General features: G+C 42.7%; 1 pseudogene across 1 annotated transcript; it reads right to left on the reverse strand.

Annotated features, from left to right (window-relative positions):
- Nucleotides 1-18,108: 18,108 nt before the first annotated feature.
- Nucleotides 18,109-20,249, reverse strand: LOC145043280 (cytochrome P450 CYP82D47-like; annotated as a pseudogene). Its single transcript, XR_013680933.1, has 2 exons — nt 19,266-20,249; nt 18,109-18,786 (listed from the first exon to the last, which is right to left on the reverse strand). The product of XR_013680933.1 is annotated as a cytochrome P450 CYP82D47-like (transcript).
- Between the last annotated feature and the right edge of the window lie 570 nt (nt 20,250-20,819).

Consider the following 20,819-nt stretch of genomic DNA (forward strand, 5'->3'; position numbering starts at 1 on the left):
ATATTCTATTGACGGTAACGGGGAAATGTAACGGAACAACTTGGGTTGTCACATCATCCCCGCCGTTAGAGGGAATTTCATCCCGAAATTCAGGTCCAGGCAAGGAAGTAGGTATGAATGGCCAAGTAGAGGTAAGAGAGTACTTCCTATATGGTTGTCCTCGCATTCCCAAGTGAACTCTAGTCTGTGTTTGTTATTCCAACAGATCTTCACGTACGGTATGCGGATTCCATCTCGTGTAGCTAGTGGGTTCCAACTGGTGTATCTACAAGGTTAGGGTTCTCAATGGATTCTATCAAGATGAGTGAGGCACGAAGAGTGTTGTCCGGAAATCACATATCAAATCTAAGAAGTGTATCGATCAAGGTGTGAAGCTTGTGGAATATCCGAAAGTAGTAGTGGTCTGACGAGGGTTGGACCAAATCCCTATGAGGATTCTCAGGTGGTCCTATGCTCTGAGAAGGGTAGAGCTTTTTCAGTACTTAGATGTAACACCGAAAATTTTCAAAACAAATTTTTCAATTTTTATAAAACATAATTCCATTGATATTCATTAAACAACCATTTTAATTATCCAAACAAGACAATACAAAATCCCAAGATCATGACATCAAGCTCCGAATGTGTGTGTGTACGGATCAAGCCGGCGCCTTCCCGCGGTCGTCACTAGTACCTGAAACAATAACATCAACACTGTAAGCACAAGGCTTAGTGAGTTCCCCAAAATACTACATATAACACATATTAGCCACTCGAGGCTATAACTCTGTGGGTTCGTGCACCCAAACTCTGTGAACCCTCAGGTTCTAACTCTGTGAACCTTCCGGTTCTAACTCTGTAAACATGCACAGCATCAAACACATAGAAGTAATGCAGTACAACACATAACATACATAGCATACAAATACTCTATCACATAACTCTGGTTACCTACTCAAGGTAAAGTATAGTGAGAAGACTCACCTTGCGTGTCTCGGTAAATCGTAAACCTGAAATCGCTAATCGCTCGACCTGTCGAGCTGTCGTCCCCCTATAGCACAATACACCTCTAATTAACACTTTCCCCACTAGGTTTGACCACACTATAACAAGTCAATCTAGGTCAACGCTGGTCAACGGTCAACGATCAACTTTGACCGGACTCGGCGAGTACCCAGGCGACTCGGCGAGTCTGGGCGTGTACACCAATTTCCCTGGAATCCTCCCTTGACACGTCGAGCATTCCCTCAACTCGACGAGTTCCACCTGGCACGAGTTGTGGGGCCACCACAACTCAACTCGCCGAGTCTCAAGAACAACTCGGCGAGTCCAGTTAGACTCAGTCCACCTGTCCATTCTGACTCCCCCTTAACTCACTGAGTCCACCTTTCCCAACTCGGCGAGGCCACTCACAGAGTGGTCGGGCAACATTCATGCTACTCGCCGAGTCTGTTCTTCGGACTCGGCGAGTCCATGCCATGCACTGACTCAATCTTGCTCTAAAGGTCAGATCCAGTTCATCAATCCATAGATCCAGTCCCTCCAAGCTCATTTAGCACGTAAAGTTACAATCTTGATGCACATACAACCTTTATATGACCATATATGATGTTTATGACTCAAATACTACAACACAAGGCCAAAGACTCTATTGTCACTCATAAAGCTTGATGAGTGAGGCTCTCTGGACCTCTATGGATCCAGATCCATGGCCTCAACTCAAAGAGGGAACCAATAGGCATCAAATCATCCCATAAATGACCACCACAAGCCCTAAATTGCATCATGCTTCACTAAACAGAAAATGGTCCGAGATAATACCTCTAGAGTGATGATCTAAGCTCCAAATCCATGAAATAGCAACCTCCTTTGCTTCCTCTTGCCTAGGGTCTCCTTCTTCTTGCTAGATAACACACACAAGATCAAGAATGTCTCCTTTCTCTTCACAAATAGCTCAAGAACACAAGGATCACTCACTGAGGGTTGGGTGAGCACAAATGACGGCCATAAGGCCCTTTAAATAGGCCTCAAACCCGGAGATTTAGGGTTTCATTACACAGCGCAGACTCGCCGAGTCCATATCCTGGACTCGCCAAGTCCAGGCGCGCACCAATGTTCAATTCCGCGTCTCTACTCGGCGAGTCTGAGCTCCAACTTGCCGAGTCCCTCTCACAATATGACAAAATTAGATTTACAAGATACCTGGTAAAATCCGGATGTTACAACTCTCCCCCACTAGAACTAGACTTCGCCCTCGAAGTCTCGCTCTAAAATAGCTCCGGATGCTGCTCCCGCATCATACCCTCCGGCTCCCAGGTCATTTCTAATCCCTTCCGATGTTGCCACTGTACCAATACCAGAGGTACCTCCTTGTTCCTCAAAATCTTGATCTTCCGATTCCTAATAGCCACTGGTCTCTCAGCATAATTCAGGCTTGCATCTACCTGAATATCCTCTAATGGAACCACTACCGACTCGTCGGCTATACATTTCCTCAACTGCGATACATGAAAAGTGTTGTGAATCTGCCCCAACTCTGCTGGTAACTCCATTCGATAGGCTACCCGTCCTACCCTTTCGATCACACGAAACGAACCTATAAACCGGGGCCCCAATTTGCCCCTCTTCCTGAACCGGGTCACTCCTTTCCAAGGAGAGACCTTCAGGAGAACAAAGTCGCCGACCTGAAATTCCAGCTCGGACCGGCGTCTATCCGCGTAACTCTTTTGTCGGCTCTGAGCGATCAATAACCTCTTTCTGACCAGCTGTATCTGCTATGTCGTCTGATTCACGATCTCCGTACTACCCATTACCCTTTGCCCAACCTCTCCCCAACATATGGGAGTCCGACACCTCCTACCATACAACAGCTCAAAGGGTGGCATACCGATGCTCGAATGATGGCTGTTATTGTAGGAAAACTCCGCCAAAGGAAAATACGTATCCCAACTACCCCCAAAGTCCAATACACATGCCCAAAGCATGTCCTCAAGTGTCTGAATCGTCCGCTCACTCTGGCCGTCGGTCTGGGGGTGGTATGCGGTACTAAAATGCAGCTTAGTACCCAACTCCTCATGAAATTTCTTCCAGAAGCGGGAGGTGAAACGCACATCGCGGTCTGAAACGATCGAGATCGGCACCCCATGCCGAGATACAACCTCCCTCACATAAATCTCCGCCAACCTCTCCGCCGAAGAACTCTCACTGATGGCAAGGAAGTGAGCGCTCTTCGTCAACCTATCCACAATCACCCAAATTGCATCGACTCCTCTGGCAGTCCTCGGCAATTTGGTGATGAAATCCATAGTGATCTGTTCCCACTTCCATTCGGGAACCTCCAATGGCTGCAACTTGCCATGCGGTCTCTGGTGTTCGGCCTTTACCCTTCGACAGGTCAAACACCTCTCGACAAACCATGCGACATCCCTCTTTATACAAGGCCACCAATACTCCTTCCTTAGGTCCAAATACATCTTTGTAGCCCCGAGATGGATCGAAAATTTCGATCTATGAGCCTCCTCCATCAATGTAGTACGTGTACCACCTACAAACGGTACCCAGATCCGGCCCTGATAAGTCATAAGGCCTCGACTATCCGATACGAACTCCGAAACCAACCCAACGACCCGCTCTCTCTTCTGCATCTCCGGACGCACAGCCTCGGCCTGTGCCCCACGAATGGCGTCCAGAACTGGAGCTATCACAGTCAGTCGCAAACATACATTTCGCAGTGGAGCACTCTCCGCCCTGCGACTCAATGCGTCGGCTACCACATTAGCCTTTCCCGGGTGGTACAAAATCTCGCAATCATAATCCTTGACCACATCTAACCACCTTCTTTGCCGCATGTTTAGGTTAGGCTGATCCATCAGGTACTTCAAGCTCTTATGGTCCGTGTAAATCGTACATCGAACCCCGTACAAGTAGTGCCGCTAAATCTTGAGGGCGAACACCACTGCCCCCAACTCCAGATCATGTGTGGGGTACCTCGTCTCGTGAGGCTTCAACTGCCTCGATGCATATGCTATCACATGTCCCTTCTGCATCAGTACCGCTCCCAGTCCTAAAATCGATGCATCACAGAATACCACAAAACCCTCCATCCCTTCCGGAAGAGCTAATACCGGAGCTTCACACAACCTCTGGCGAAGCGTCTCAAAGGAGGTCTGCTGCTCGGGACCCCATAGAAATGTAACACCCTTCCGGGTCAATCTGGTGAGTGGAACCGCAATCTTGGAGAAATCCTTAATAAACCTCCGATAATACCCTGCCAACCCAAGGAAACTCCGGATCTCAGAAGGTGACCTTGGCACCTCCCACCTCATCACTGCGTCAACCTTGGCCGGATCGACCAATATCCCCTTCTGGTTAACGAGATGTCCCAGAAACTGGACCTCCCGCAACCAAAAATCGCACTTGGAAAACTTTGCATAAAGTTTCTCCGATCTCAAAACTCCAAGAACCTCCCTCAAATGCTCCTCGTGCTTCTGTCTAGATCTCGAATATACCAAAATATCATCAATGAACACAATCACCGACCGATCCAACATCGGCCGACATACCCTGTTCATGAGGTCCATGAATACAACCGGGGCATTGGTGAGCCCAAAAGGAATCACCACAAACTCATAATGCCCATAACGCGTCCTGAATGCTGTCTTCTGGACGTCCTCGTCCTGCACTCTCACCTGATGATAGCCCGACCTCAAATCAATCTTGGAGAACCAAGATGCTCCCTGCAACTGATCGAATAAATCATCGATCCTCGGCAACGGGTAACGGTTCTTGACCGTCAACTTATTCAGTTCCCGATAATCAATACACATGCGATGCGAGCCATCTTTCTTCTTCACAAACAGGATGGGTGCTCCCCACGGCGAGCTACTCGGCCGAATAAACCCCTTCCCCAGCAACTCCTGAAGTTGCGAGGATAACTCTTGCATTTCTGGAGGCGCAAGGCGATACGGCACCTTAGCGATAGGCGCGGCTCCCGGAACCAAATCGATACCAAAATCCACTTGCCTCACGGGAGGCACACCTGGTAATTCTTCGGGAAAGACATCTGGAAACTCACGCACCACCGGAACTTCATCCACCGAACTCGGTCTCTCGGAGATCACTCGCGTATCCATCACATACGCCACAAAACCCTTACAGCCCTGCTGTAAACACTGCCTCGCCCTAGCAGCCGAACAAAAGGTTGATCCAGAACGTGTACCCTCGCCGTAAACCGAAATAACTCCCCCACTAGGATCTCGTATAGTCACCAGCTGACGCTCGCAATCGATAATCGCGCCGAATCGGCTCAACCAGTCCATGCCCACTATAACACAGACATCACCCATCGCAATAGGAATCAGGTCGATCGGGAACTCAACCCCAAAAATCTCCAATACACATCCCCGGAGGACCTCCGTGGCACAAATCACTCTGTCGGCGGCTATGGAAACCCGCAGGGGACGACTCAGTGCCCCACGACTAACACTGATATGCTGACTAAATGCCAAAGATACAAAAGATCGACTCGCACCCGAGTCAAATAACACTAAAGCAGGTACAGAATTCACAAGGAAGGTACCTATGCATAGCATAATATAAGCATAATATCTCGACACCATAAATAAATAATAAAAGAAAGCGTACCAGCCACAACGTCGGGTGCAGCGCGGACCTCTTCCGCAGTCAGCTGAAAGGCTCTCCCCGAGCCCTCGGTGCCTCGGCCTTCACGGGCCGACTCTCTGTAGCAGTAGCTCTGATCGCGGCGGGAGCAGACCCCTGAGATGCTCCACGCAGCAGCGGACACTCTGCCTTCCGGTGTCCGGTCTGGTTACAGTGGAAGCACACTGTAAACCCCTTGGGGTAGTCCTTGGCCATATGCCCCTCCTTGCCACATTTGTAGCAAGACCCCGCTCGACAGACTCCATCGTGACCCTTGCCGCACTTTCCACAAGTGCGGCCCTTCTGGCTCCCGGGTCGGGGATCAGCGGGCTTGGCCTGCTTGGCTGCCGGCTGGGACTGTGCCGGCCGCCGATCCCTCCCCAGAGACTCCGCCTCCTCCCTGGCCTGAGTCTCAAGCTCAATCTCCCTCTTCCGAGCATTTGCCTGAAGCTCGGCAAATGTCCGATACGAGGAGTTCGCAGTGAACTCCCGAATATCCCGTCTCAGAATGCTCAGGTAACGGCTCATACGTGCCTGCTCGGTGGACACGTGCTCAGGGCAAAACATCGCCCTCTCATGAAACATCCTCGTAATAGCTGTGACTGACTCGGTACCCTGCTTGAGGGTCAGAAACTCCTGTGTCCGACGTTCCCTCTCCACCTGAGGAACGTACTCATCTTGGAACATGGTAGTGAACCTCTCCCAGGTCACTGCCGAAAGCTCAGTCGGTGTGAAGTGTGCCGTCACAAACTTCCACCAGTCCTTCGCTCCCAAGCGAAGCTGGTTCAGCGCGAACCGAACCTTCAAATGCTCAGGGGACAATCAAGTGAAGAAGCATCCCTCCATATCAGATATCCACCTCATGGCTGCCACCGGATCCTGCGTACCATCAAACTCTGGTGGCTTGGTGTTGCTGAACTCCCTAAACAATGTCGCATCACCTCCCTGGGGTCTTGCCGCAGCAATCGTTGCAGTAGCCGTTGCAACCGCAGCCTCAGAAAGAGCGGCATAGCGCTCGTCAAATGTCTCAATCAATGCGGTCTTAATGGACCCGAACATCTCTGGTAACTCAGCTCTGATGACCGCAGCCACCTCCTCATGAATGATCTGTCGAATCTCCTCATCGCTAGTTCCGGCATCCTCCGGCATGCGACGTGTCCTCACCATGATCAACCTCTGAAATACAACATGCGATAATTAGAATTTACTCGAACACTCTTACATTCGACAATCCACCCCTCCTTGATTCTTGGTATCCCAAGATTCTTATTTGGACTGTGTACCGCACCGGTGCTTTCAGTAGTACGGGCCCAATACTACTGTCCGCACCGTCTCAGTACACACCCCAAATCTTCCTCTTCGGATCCCAATCCCCAAGTACTCTATTATACTTAAATCACTCTGTAACAGGTCTCACACAAAGTCCTAGCTGCTACCTAATTACTCTCAGCATCTCATAGCAGCTCACCCTTCCCTAGGCTAAGGCATCACAAAACAGGCCACTCTAGTCCTATTAGCAATACCTAGCCTACTCTAGCATGCAAATACATCACATTAATAATAATTATCACATAATATAAAGGTATTTTGGGAATTCACCGTTCGGGCGCTGGCTGATCGTACACACGTTTCTTCCTGGAAAATCTTTTACTCTTAGAAAACTTTGGTTTTATTTTGAAATATCTCTTCAATTCCTCAGTTTGAGTTCAAATACCCCCGAAGGTGTACCCGAATCCCTCAAACCAAGGCTCTGATACCAATTTGTAACACCGAAAATTTTCAAAACAAATTTTTCAATTTTTATAAAACATAATTCCATTGATATTCATTAAACAACCATTTTAATTATCCAAACAAGACAATACAAAATCCCAAGATCATGACATCAAGCTCCGAATGTGTGTGTGTACGGATCAAGCCGGCGCCTTCCCGCGGTCGTCACTAGTACCTGAAACAATAACATCAACACTGTAAGCACAAGGCTTAGTGAGTTCCCCAAAATACTACATATAACACATATTAGCCACTCGAGGCTATAACTCTGTGGGTCTGTGCACCCAAACTCTGTGAACCCTCAGGTTCTAACTCTGTGAACCTTCCGGTTCTAACTCTGTAAACATGCACAGCATCAAACACATAGAAGTAATGCAGTACAACACATAACATACATAGCATACAAATACTCTATCACATAACTCTGGTTACCTACTCAAGGTAAAGTATAGTGAGAAGACTCACCTCGCGTGTCTCGGTAAATCGTAAACCTGAAATCGCTAATCGCTCGACCTGTCGAGCTGTCGTCCCCCTATAGCACAATACACCTCTAATTAACACATTCCCCACTAGGGTTGACCACACTATAACAAGTCAATCTAGGTCAACGCTGGTCAACGGTCAACGGTCAACTTTGACCGGACTCGGCGAGTACCCAGGTGACTCGGCGAGTCTGGGCGTGTACACCAATTTCCCTGGAATCCTCCCTTGACACGTCAAGCATTCCCTCAACTCAACGAGTTCCACCTGGCACGAGTTGTGGGGCCACCAGAACTCAACTCGCCGAGTCTCAAGAACAACTCCGCGAGTCCAGTTAGACTCAGTCCACCTGTCCATTCCGACTCCCCCTTAACTCACTGAGTCCACCTTTCCCAACTCGGCGAGGCCACTCATAGAGTGGTCGGGCAACATTCATGCTACTCGCCGAGTCTGTTCTTCGGACTCGGCGAGTCCATGCCATGCACTGACTCAATCTTGCTCTAAAGGTCAGATCCAGTTCATCAATCCATAGATCTAGTCCCTCCAAGCTCATTTAGCACGTAAAGTTACAATCTTGATGCACATACAACCTTTATATGACCATATATGATGTTTATGACTCAAATACTACAACACAAGGCCAAAGACTCTATTGTCACTCATAAAGCTTGATGAGTGAGGCTCTCTGGACCTCTATGGATCCAGATCCATGGCCTCAACTCAAAGAGGGAACCAATAGGCATCAAATCATCCCATAAATGACCACCACAAGCCCTAAATTGCATTATGCTTCACTAAACAGAAAATGGTCCGAGATAATACCTCTAGAGTGATGATCTAAGCTCCAAATCCACGAAATAGCAACCTCCTTTGCTTCCTCTTGCCTAGGGTCTCCTTCTTCTTGCTAGATAACACACACAAGATCAAGAATGGCTCCTTTCTCTTCACAAATAGCTCAAGAACACAAGGATCACTCACTGAGGGTTGGGTGAGCACAAATGACGGCCATAAGGCCCTTTAAATAGGCCTCAAACTCGGAGATTTAGGGTTTCATTACACAGTGCAGACTCGCCGAGTCCATATCCTGGACTCGTCGAGTCCAGGCGCGCACCAATGTTCAATTTCGCGTCTCTACTCGGTGAGTCTGAGCTCCAACTCACCGAGTCCCTCTCACAATATGACAAAATTAGATTTACAAGATACCTGGTAAAATCCGGATGTTACATTAGAACACAGTGTACTTCTTATGGTGAAATCATCCCTGGCGTGATCACCATTCCGAAGTCCCTAACGTTCTCACTCGTACTGTGTGTGTGGTCCTTCGGGTTGGTTCTAAGAAAGCTCGTATGGTCTTTGGTCTCGCGTTTCCTGTCAACTGGCTGATAAAGACTTTCTAGATCGACGTGTGGGTTGCGTGACTATGGTCATTCGTTTGCTATAGAGTGTTTTTCTCAATCTTGTGCAAAATGAATCTGCAATAAGGGATCGTCAGATACGGAAACCCTGTAGGTCGGGGAGATAGGGTTTCACCAGACGAGCATTGGACTATCTCAGGAGGTGGTTCTACTATCTCTGCGTGAGATGGTATTCGTGGAACACCTAATAGTCCTAGGATTCTCTAAGACTTTGGTTTATTCTAGTGCGGAAAGCGCAAGTTCCTGCATAACCCTTCGATTAACCCCAAGGCTAGTGTCAAGTCTATAATCTCTTCGGGATCTGGGTCATGAGGCTTAACGCAACTACTTTTGCACTTTGATCGAGTATTCTTAGCTGCAGAGGTTATCCGGTGGTTCTTGGTATTCTAGTGTTCACTTCGGAGAATGTAGTCTATCATCTACAAGGTGACGATGACTTCCTCCATGCGAGAGGGTGGAGGACGATAGGCACTGTTTGTCTATAACAGGGTGGACAAAGTGCCTGAGTAGTGCGAGCACCTACGGCAACTACTCTTCCGAAGGTTTTGAGTTTTCTCGGTCTAGGCCAAATCTAGTGGGTATATAGTTTCATCACTCGGGACTTTAATAGTTCAACCCGCAGTGATTCTCTTGACTCTAGCTCCCGTTCCATGGGATAGGATGAAGGTTCTTTCTAAGGAATCTACTAGGTATGCTTTGGTTGATTATCATCTTCTTAGAGTATCTGCAGTGCCTTTCGCTTTGGGGTTCATCTGACTACGAGGGGTCGGTCAACGGCGCGGGGTACCCTCTCTTGGGTACTTCGGAAAGTTTGAAATAAGGGGGACGATTGACGGATCGCATTAGGTTTGATTATTTGAGTTAGGTTTAGGTTTGGAAGAACCTTTATGGGCCGACATGGCTACGGAGAAAGTTCTTTTTACACAGCACTAAGAATGTACACATGGTTGAACGAAGTCGAACCATGATCAATAGAGTCGTCGAAGTTGGCACATTCCGACATGACGTATAATGAAGATCGATATAGTCATGTGTCGAACGGGCACACAAGTTCTAGGCGTCTTTCATCCTATGTATCACTACTGCGGATACCTGGACCGATAGAGTCGACGCGAAACTATAGAGAGTTCTAAGTGTTTCCGAATAGAGTACATTTTCATGAATGGATTCTCATGAGGCATTTCTATAATCGCCTCACATATACTAGTCATGTATTTTTAAGGTGGGGAGGACTGTTGACTGAGCGACCCCGCCCTAAATCCACAACCAAACGAGGAACAGGAAATGAGGCGGCATTCGCTCACTCTAGGTTTGTCCATCTTAAATATACATGGCCGTAATGTATATGTTTAGCCATTATAGTTTTACCTGATGAATTTTTTTAAATCTTATAACAGTGCTGCGACTTTCGCCTTACTGGGAAGAATTTACATTTTGAATTAATCTATTATTGTTTTTAGTTTAGTTATCCGAGATCGAGAGACGTACCATAAATCTACCGAGTTCCTTGACGCTTATCCTTAAGCAGTAGAGTTAGGCTCCTTCTGTGTCTTTGTTGTTTCCTTCAGTTGGGCAATCCTTCTTGAAGTGTCCACTCTCACCACATAGACAACAAACTGGATTGGTCGTCACATTGGTGATTGATGCAATACGCTCCACTGGAGTTCTGCATACGCGAGCAGTATGTCCCTTCATGTTGCACCTAGCACAATAGAGTTCCCGGCAGGCACCATGATGATGTTAGCTGCACTTGCTGCAGTAGGGAAGGTCTCCTAGGTACAGTCTTCTTGGAGTTGGGAAGGAAGGATTAACAGGAGTTTTAGCTGTCTCAGCTCGTTGCCCTTCGGAAGATCCTTGAGCTGAGGTACTTCCCTCCTCATTCTTGAGTTTTCTCTTTAGTGGGTTCATTTGAGGTGCTTGTGTGACTGGGTATGAAAGCGTTGGTTGCTGCTGTCCATTGCCAGGATTGGAAATCCTGATAGGTCCCTTGCTAACATTGGCGGTGTTAGCATTTAGGTGAGCCATGACAGCTGCTACGGCCGCTGAGACTGCAGCCTGGAACGTAGCTTCATCGAATAAGAGAGCGGGTTTCTTGCTTGTGGAATAGTTACGCTTCTTCGGTGGCATGGTTTTCCTACACGGAAAGGAATACAAGGCAATGAGAGACGATGGTTAACCCTATACATTTCTGTCCTGATCGTATTAGACGTAAATTTTTCCCGTGCCTCAGGTACTGGTTGTATGAGTGTCGACCTACATCCCTATGATGTAGTCCTGGTATTCAAGGTATGAGTGTGAGTATCGGAAAAAGGCCATAAGATGCGAGTCGTTCCTACTAAGTTACCTTTATACTGGGAAAATGTTTCACTCTCCGACCTGGAATGATTTGAAAACTGTTCGGAACGAAGACTGCAGGAAAAGAGATTCATGAAGGCTTAAGGCTAAACAATCTCAACAGAGGTGTGGGGATCCGCTCTAATCGTGTAATTGGCAACGGGAAACGACGATTTATCTAACACATAGCGTGAGTAGTGTAACCACTAACTCACCAAATTGTATTATTTTATGGGTATATTAGCGCAACGAACACGAGGAAAAGACATTTCTCGGGTTCCATACACTGGCTCCCTCTGTCTGCCTCGTATCTTTGACTGGGCCGTCGTTGGTTTCCTTCGGGTAGTTACCTAGGGTTCTCTTCTCGTATGGACATATTGAATTTTCTACTCCGCCTTACTTCCGAATCCGACTCTGGGTGTCATCACTTCATGATGGACGACTGGAAATCTCGGAAGTTTAGGCGAATCTCTCACCGATGTCCCTAAAAGATATAGGCACTTGGTGAATGCAATAGTCTCTACCCAGTTCATTCGTTTCCGAGTTGGAAATCTTCTAAATGAACTTCTCCGGGGTCGGAATCAACTCTTCTGCCGAGTAATGAAGTAGATAAGGTTTTCTACAAGGTTCGTGCGAGAATGGAAATGTCTAAAGAATCCTAAGAGATTATTAACATTTCACTGGGTGATCCATATCGAGTTATGCTACGATTACATAGGGTATACAAATCATATATAGCTTGCATCCGATAGGCCTTCGAATATGTGATACTACTCTAGATCCACATCCCAACGAGGAAAAGGAAATAGGGCGAAACCACACATTCTTAGCCTATGGGATCCTTATTATATATAACCTTGGAAGTATACTCTCTGTAGTTGTAAGTATATAAATAAGGATCTTTTAGTTCTTCACACAAGGTTATCTATGTATCCTAAAATACCCCTATGGTATTTTAATTTCTTGTTTGTTTTCTTATTTTCTGAATATGATTCTGGGATTTATGCGAGTCTTTTAGTGTTCCAAAATACTCCTATAGTATTTTAACTTTATGTTTGGCTCTAGCATTCCTAGTTGGTAAGTTTCAGACCTGTTGCAACACCACTATCACTCCCAAGCACACGTTCATCGCATCTCGAATGAACGTAGTTGATCAGGTTACATTCATTCCAACGTACGATTACATAACTGCCCAGGTTTGATTGTAGTGCTCAACATGCGAAGACGTTTATTATTGTTCTTCTTGTGATACTTGTGTTCAAGTGTTTAGATTCTGGATGTTATTATACTTTGGTAAAATATGGTTATATTTTAAATTATAATTCTTGGTCAGAGTGTTTTATCCCTTTGTATTTATAGGTTGTATATCTTTTATGAATTGATATACTTAGCTCACTATAAACAATGCTTTGATACCAATCTGTCACACCCCAAAACCGGAACGACGGAAACGTTCTGTGGTGGATGACATCATGTCAAGTATCACAACACATGCAGTATAGTAATCAGAGTACAACAAAACATTGCATTAATAGTAATAGATTTACATGGTTACATTACAATAAATCAAAGTAATACAAGTAAATATAATAAGTACAGCAAGGTACTAAGCCATCTTCATCAACAGCTCCGGGGGTGTACCTGTCTAATTGCTGACCTGAGAATACAAGTTATTTGAAAAGCGAGTATCAGCATTTTTACAAATGCTGGTGAGTTCATAAGTATTTAGTGTCATTTAGTCAAATAACGTTATGAAGTAATAGTTTAAGTGTTTACTATGCATTAGAGTTCTTTCCAGAAAATCCTATATTTTCTTTAAATAAAGAACCCTTCTACCAAGACTGGTCAGTGTTATGTGGTAAAAAGAAGTTTTCCCTAAATTGCTATCATTATCAAAATACTGAGTTTGATTATTAAGGAATGCAAACGACATCAGGGAATAACATATGCCTCAGCAGTGAGGACTACTGACAAAGGCGAGGATTCATAGACTCCAGAAAAGTATCGAACAAACGACACGCCTGGTTCAGTCTAAAAAATGAAGGCACAGACCCCAGAAGGTACCAAATGAAAGGTACAACTAGTAAAGTCTCAAACAGTGAATACAGACCCCAGACAGTAGCAAATGAAAGATACATCTTGTAAGGTCTAAACAGTGAATACAGTGAAAACAATGGATACAGTGAATACAGACCCAGACAACATCAAATGAATGTTGCGTCTAGTAAGGTCTAAAACAGAGAAAACAGACCCCATACAGTATCAAATGAAAGATACGTCTTGTAAGGTCAAAACAGTGTGACTCTTAAAATGAATTACCAGCATACAGTGTAAATTGCCGGTGAAATACCGTTACCTTAAGGCCAAAGAATTATAAGGTAACCCGGGATACTCGTAACCATACTGACTAGAGTACCAGACGCCCTACAAGCGTCTAAAATATGACATTTGTCACCCGTTGGCTTGGTAGGTCGGGACTGTAGCTAGCAGTCTGGGTGCGGGGTTGTCAATCACGTATAGATCTATACACACAATGTCCGCCCTCCTTACAGTAGATTCTGGTTACCAACTAGATGACGGAGAAGGCCGTGTCCTGAAGATGCATCCCAAATAGTGGGTAGAGACTTCCAAATAGTGGGTAGTGTGTAAGTGCTGAACTAGAGGTAGAGACTTCCAAATAGTGGGTAGTGTGTAAGTGCTGAACTAGAGGTAGAGACTTCCAAATAATGGGTAGTGTGTTTCTAATGTAAGTGTAGACTTGAGGTAGAGACTCTTAACTGAACTGACTAGAGAATTCTTGTATGTCTATACTCATATACATAATATAAAACTAATGAATCAAACGACCTTCGGACGGCCATCCAATCCCACCATACCACATCGAAGAAAAGGAAATAGGGCGGACGAGCCTTCCTAAGTCTTTCAATCATTACTTATATGTACCTATATAAGCACAGACATACATCTAACTACGACTGAGTATGTATCAGGTGGAAGTGATTCTTGTGAAGTAGGAGTGTCAAACAAGTGAAGTAGGAGTGGTCGCAAGTGAAGTAGGAGTGTCAAACAAGTATAAGCGTATCACGAAGTAGAGACGACAATAAGTGAAGTAAGAGCGTCTATCAGGTATAAACGACTACAAGTATAAGTGAAATAGAGACAATAACAGGTATAAGTGATATAGAGACAATAACATGTATAAATGCATCACGAAGTGAAAGCGTTATCGAGTAGGAATTTAAAATACATGAAAGCGAAGCAGTGGTATCTAACAAGTAAAAGTATACGTCGTGAAAGGGAACTTTGATGAAAAACCTTTATTCTCGGGAAAATCATAATTTGTGTTCTTTTGTAAAATATGTTTGAAAATCTTTGGAAATCTTTCATAAACCAGTTTAGAATGAAATTTGATAAAACAGTATAAGTAAGAGTTTTGAAACAATTGAAAACCATTATAGAAAACCGTTATAGCGTCCTACTCGGTAAAATAGGGTACAGTGTGGTAAAATATTGTGCATGCGGGTTATCAATCACATGTGATTGATATGATAACTGGCATGTTTAACTTGTATAGCCCCCTATAATACATGTAAAACATTTAAAAGGTTCATTCAGGGGTATGAACTCACCTGGTGTAAGTAGGTCCCACGAAGGTGCCGTTTGGGCGTTCGGGGTCACGTAAGGACTCGAACACACTCAATGACCTATTTAACATATGATAACATATGTTCATATACAATTAGCATATTTAATACTAATTAAACAAGTATACGCACTCAAAGGAGCGGAAAACACCTTAGATAAGTGTTTGGGTGTCCCGGGTAGCATCTAAAGGTGTTTATGGCCTAGGAATGGAGTTTACACTCCAAGAGTAAACCCTTAACACCATGTTTACGGCCCAGGGACTACTCACCATGAGTTTACGGCCGTAAACTCATGGTGAGGGGATCTAGTGTGTTTTAAGGCTTCTAACTTGTTCATGGAATTATTCTAGGTCCAAAAGTATATAGTATGAGTGGGTTTAAGGTCTTTAAGGGCATCTTAATGGAGTTTACGGCCCAGGGACAGCTCCTAAGGGAGTTTACGGCCGTAAACTCTCATTCCTTGACTTTTGTGAAGTTTCAAGCCCTTATATCACTTCTAGTATTTTATAATAAGGTGTGAGGCCATTTGGGGGATTTAAAACTACCTTTTTGGCATGTTTAGGGGTGTTTACGGCCTTGACACATGTTTGGGCCGTAAACTCCCTTTACCCCTTCATTTTGTTGAGTTTAATTGATCTAAACCCAAAAGGACAAGCCCTAAATTTATGTATTAAGTCTAAGGGTGGTTTGGGAGTGTTTTTAGGGCTTTTTGACATGTTTAAGAGGTGTTTACGGCCTTGGCATATTCCTGGGCCGTAAACTCTCTTTTACCCCTTAAAATCATGTGATTTAATGTTTAAACACTCCTAGGCAAATCCCTTAATTTATTTCCACGCCTTTAGGGACATTTTGGGGTCATTTTGGCCTCATTTTAGGTGTTTACGGCCTAAGGAGGAGCTTAGGCCGTGAACTCCCTTTCAACAGCTTAAATGGTCCAATTCTAAGCTATAAACACGAGTCATAATGTTTAGAATAAGCTAGGGTAAGTGAACTTACGATTTAGAAGCGTTTGGTTGCGGATTCGGGTCGAAAACGAGTCTAGAGAGAGAGTATAGAAAGAGAGTGTCTAGGGAGTGTAAAAAGTCTCCAATAGACTCCACTCACCTTTATATATGGGTGGGGGTTGGAGCTCAGTGGAATTCTACCCAATACTGCCGTTAAACGGGGCTTTTGATCGCACCCGATTTAGTGGCAATAATAATAAAAACTAACTATTTCCAACTAAATGGAAATGTGTGTTATGTGTTTTTATCCTCTTTTACCACAACTTAACGGCATATTAAATGTAAACAAATGGAATGTTTATTTAATTGACAACCTCTAATCAACGAAACTTTTAGAAACTGGAATATTCCTTTAACGGTAACGGGGAAATGTAACGGAACAACTTGGGTTGTCACATAAACACGGGAAGAGAAACAACGGCGATATCAATTAGGCTGATTGGAGTAATGGTCTCTTCATAGGGTTGTAATATGATCGTTTTTTCTATATTTGTTCTGTTTGTTCTTGCTCCTTCTGTGTTTTCTACATTTTATATCTCCTCCTGCCTAGCGTCTCTCTAGGTTTGACTTTTATATAATATTATTTGTTGGTTCAAAAAAACTATCCTAGTTTCGAATGTGATGAGTTTTGAGTTTGATGATCATTTTTGCATTTATTGTCTATGGTTTTATATTAAATGTAGTTAATAAATATGCTAATCTTGGTTAATATCTTCGTATGCTAATAAAATAGTAGTTTTGGTTTGCGATGTGTCATAATCTTAGTGCTCCTAAATAATAATATATCACGTGTCACTCTATTGCTTCTTTATTTCAAAAATTGTCACATGACACTAAACATTTAACATAAATAATAATTAACTATAAATATAAACATGCTAACTTCATGGAGTTTGTTACTTTCTTTGTATTTAAAACATACTAATTAAATAAATACATTAAATTAAAACATTATTTTCATTAAAACATATTATTCTATATTTTAAACATATAAAATTACATACAAGAAAATGTCATATAGCTAATTAAATAACTTTTGAATTTCACATATTTATTTTAATAAACGATTATAATTTACATAACTAAACAAGTATCTCCTATAACATAGGGACGATTTCAGTAATTTACTCTAATAATTATCAATTTTTACTAAGAAAATTTAAATAATTTTTCAACCGTGGTTCTCACGGCTTATAAATTAGTTAGAATAATCAGAGTATAAATTCATCAAGGTGACGTTTAAAGTTGTTCCATTACGACGCACGAGCATATCCTTCATTTCTAAACTACTACATACGTTTCAACTACGCCCATAAAAAAATACATGTATCAGACATTCAAAATTATACTTGATATATGAAAAAGGCAATTATATCCCTTCCCGTCCTATATTTATTGTACACTTTTGATTTTTAAAGTGTTTATTCTTTAATATTAACCATAATATTTTTATTTTTGATATAATCTTTGATGTAAAATAAATGAATGGATTATTGTTTTAAATGTGTTTTCATTATTAAAAGTTCTATAAAGTAATTTATAGGTCAAAATTGAAAATAAAAACTTTAAAAATCAAAAAATAGATAATAAATATGAGACTGAAGCTTAGGGGCTGTTTGGATTAGATTTTTAGCTAATTGTTTATAGTTTATTTGTGGTGGGAATAAGCAATAAGCAATAAGCATCGGGAGGAATGCTTATTAAAATTAGCTTATTTAGCCTAATAAGCTGAATTTTATCCAAACACTTGAATTAGCTTATTGTGGGAATAAGCAATAAGCACCTCTTTTTTTCCTATCCAAATACCCCTAGTTGAATAAAACTTCATACATTGAGCAGTGGTAAATACAATGAGGAGTGGCATTTATATATATACTTCATTCACCAATTATTAGATGCCAAACGTGAGACGATTTGAACATTAAGGTGGCATTTATTAATCCGACACTTTCAGTCATATCTATAGTTGAATCTTTGGGAGATGACATATCAAAATTTTGTAGCAAAGTAGCCAACACAATGTGCAAAATCTGAAGTGAAAAAGCTAACCCGGAACACGACCTTCTTCCAGCACCAAATGGAATTAACTCAAAGTTAGTCCCCCTAACATCTGCATGTGCATGAGTCCCAGAAAGGAACCTCTCAGGCCTAAATTCCGATGGATCTGACCAGATTTCTGGGTCATGTTGGATCTTCCATATGTTGACAATCAACCATGTGCCTTTTGGGACATGATACCCAGCTACATTGGAATCTTCTGAAAATTCTCTTGGAGCTCCAAGTGGTGCTGCTGGGTATAACCTCAGTGACTCCTTTACAATAGCTTGGAGATAGACTAGTTTGCTAATATCTGAATCATTAATTCGTCTACCCTTTCCAACATGCTTGTCTATTTCGTCGATCTTGAACGTTTTGCAGAGCAACGGGATTATTTAATAGCAGTGAAAGTGTCCATGTTAGGGTGGCTGTGATGGTATCAGCACTACTAGCAATGATATCCTACAAAATTTAATGTATATTAGGAACCATACATAGTATTTTCTCTGAATTGTGTTTTTGCTTCCGCAATCATTTCATTTTTCTGTTCTAATAAAAGAGTAAAATTCATTTGTATTCAAGGTGCATCCTACTCAAACTCCCTTTCCATGCTAAAAGCATTTTCCTTGTAAGAAAAAGGCTATTATTCAAAATTTTAACGTCTGTTAATTAATAATAGCAAATCAAGGGATATTCATAAGATCATAAGTAATGATAACTGCATCATAAGTGATTTTAGTTTGAAAAGTTTTTGTCTTCAACAAACCATGTAAAAAGTAGATAAATACAATACCTTTGAAGCAATCAAAGCACTTAATTAAAGGTTTTGATGTAATGTTTATCGAAGCTAGGATTCTTTTTAACTACACTGATGCATAACAAGATAAATAAACTAATTCTATATATTTATGTAATTAGCATGTATATGTATCAGATCATACCAAGCATGTAGACTTAATAACAGCGTCAGCATCATAATCTGTCAAGCCTCCGGTTTCTACAGCAGAGATCATCACATCCATGTAATCCTTATCCTCAACAACCTCCGCAGAACCCCTCTTCCTCCTTTGCTCGTCAAACCACTTCCCAGTTATGAAATCAATTTCTTTTGCAACTCTTTTCATAGCTTTTACATGACCACCTAAATCCAACAACCCAAGGAAAGGAAGTGCATCTCCCACCACAAAAAGCCCCAAGAAATGAAAAAATTCCCTAAACACTTCACCATACTTGTTCATGTCATTTTCCTCTTCAACGTTTTTAGCCTCCGTACACCGTTTACCAACTACCATTCTAAGCATCACATTCATATCAAATTCCCCAAACCATTTCTTCATATCAACCAACACTTTCCCGTTCGCATCTCTCTTCTCCTTCCATAGCTCATGCAAGTTTCTGATAGAGTTCTCCAGTTCAGACACATGAACATCCTTTAGTTGCTCAAGGCGACGGCTTGATAGTAGTTGTAGGGAAGCAATCTTACGCATTTCTCTCCAGTATGGACCATAAGGAGTGACTCCAAACATGGCGTAGTTATATCCCAAAATCTTAGCAGCTGTAAACTTGGGGCGAGAGGAGATAGTTACATCACGGGTAGTGAAAAGCTCTTTAGCAATCTCCCAAGTATTCACTACCAATACTTTATGGATTCCTAGACGAACTGTAAAGATTGGTCCATGTTTTAAAGCCATGGATTCCATTCCCAATGCTATGTGGGTAGGACCCGATGAACCTCCGAAGAGATTCAAATGACCTACTATTGGCCATGCACCATTTGCTTTAGGTGCAGCGTTCTTTTTACCAGTTTTACGGAAGAACAATAAGAAATGAAGGACCACAACTACAGCTCCCAATCCAAGTAAGAAAGTACAATTATGTTGCAAGGAGTGGAGATCCATGAGAAGATTGATGGTGTCAAGCCTGAATGCCTGATGGAACTATTTTTGTCAGTCAGCGAAAAATATGAAGTGTATTTAAAGAAGTACATTAGAAGATTTTCACGTTTTGTCCCATTGGAGTTTGCGTGGGTTTATCTTGTTCACAAATACGATGTGTGGCTGAGATTATTTGGAAAGCAGAGCCGAATTACAGTCGATAATTATTGTAAAAACTAAAGATAACAATCAAGTTCCGAAAATGTCATGATCTCTTGAATGGCCTAAAAATTATTAATAAGTGATAACATAATTACCGGTGGATATTTTTTTGGGATAATCACTTGAAAGGGTAACAAACTTTCGATTTGTATCACATTCAGTTATTAAATTTTTTTTCGTTATTTATTTGTTATTGAACTATTGAAACTGTTCACATTTTACCCTTATGACCGGCTGTTGCCGGTCATAAGGGTAAAATGTGAACAGTTTTAATAGTTCAATGGCAAACAGATAACGAAAAAAAGTTTAGTGACTAAATATGAACAAAATCGAAAGTTCGTTTCCCTTTAAAAAGTTCAATGACTAAATGTGAACAAACTTCCTCTTGTATTATGTTTT

This window comes from Lactuca saligna, chromosome 4, assembly GCF_052625555.1.
Source record: "Lactuca saligna cultivar CGN05327 chromosome 4, ASM5262555v1, whole genome shotgun sequence".
NCBI lineage: Eukaryota > Viridiplantae > Streptophyta > Magnoliopsida > Asterales > Asteraceae > Lactuca > Lactuca saligna.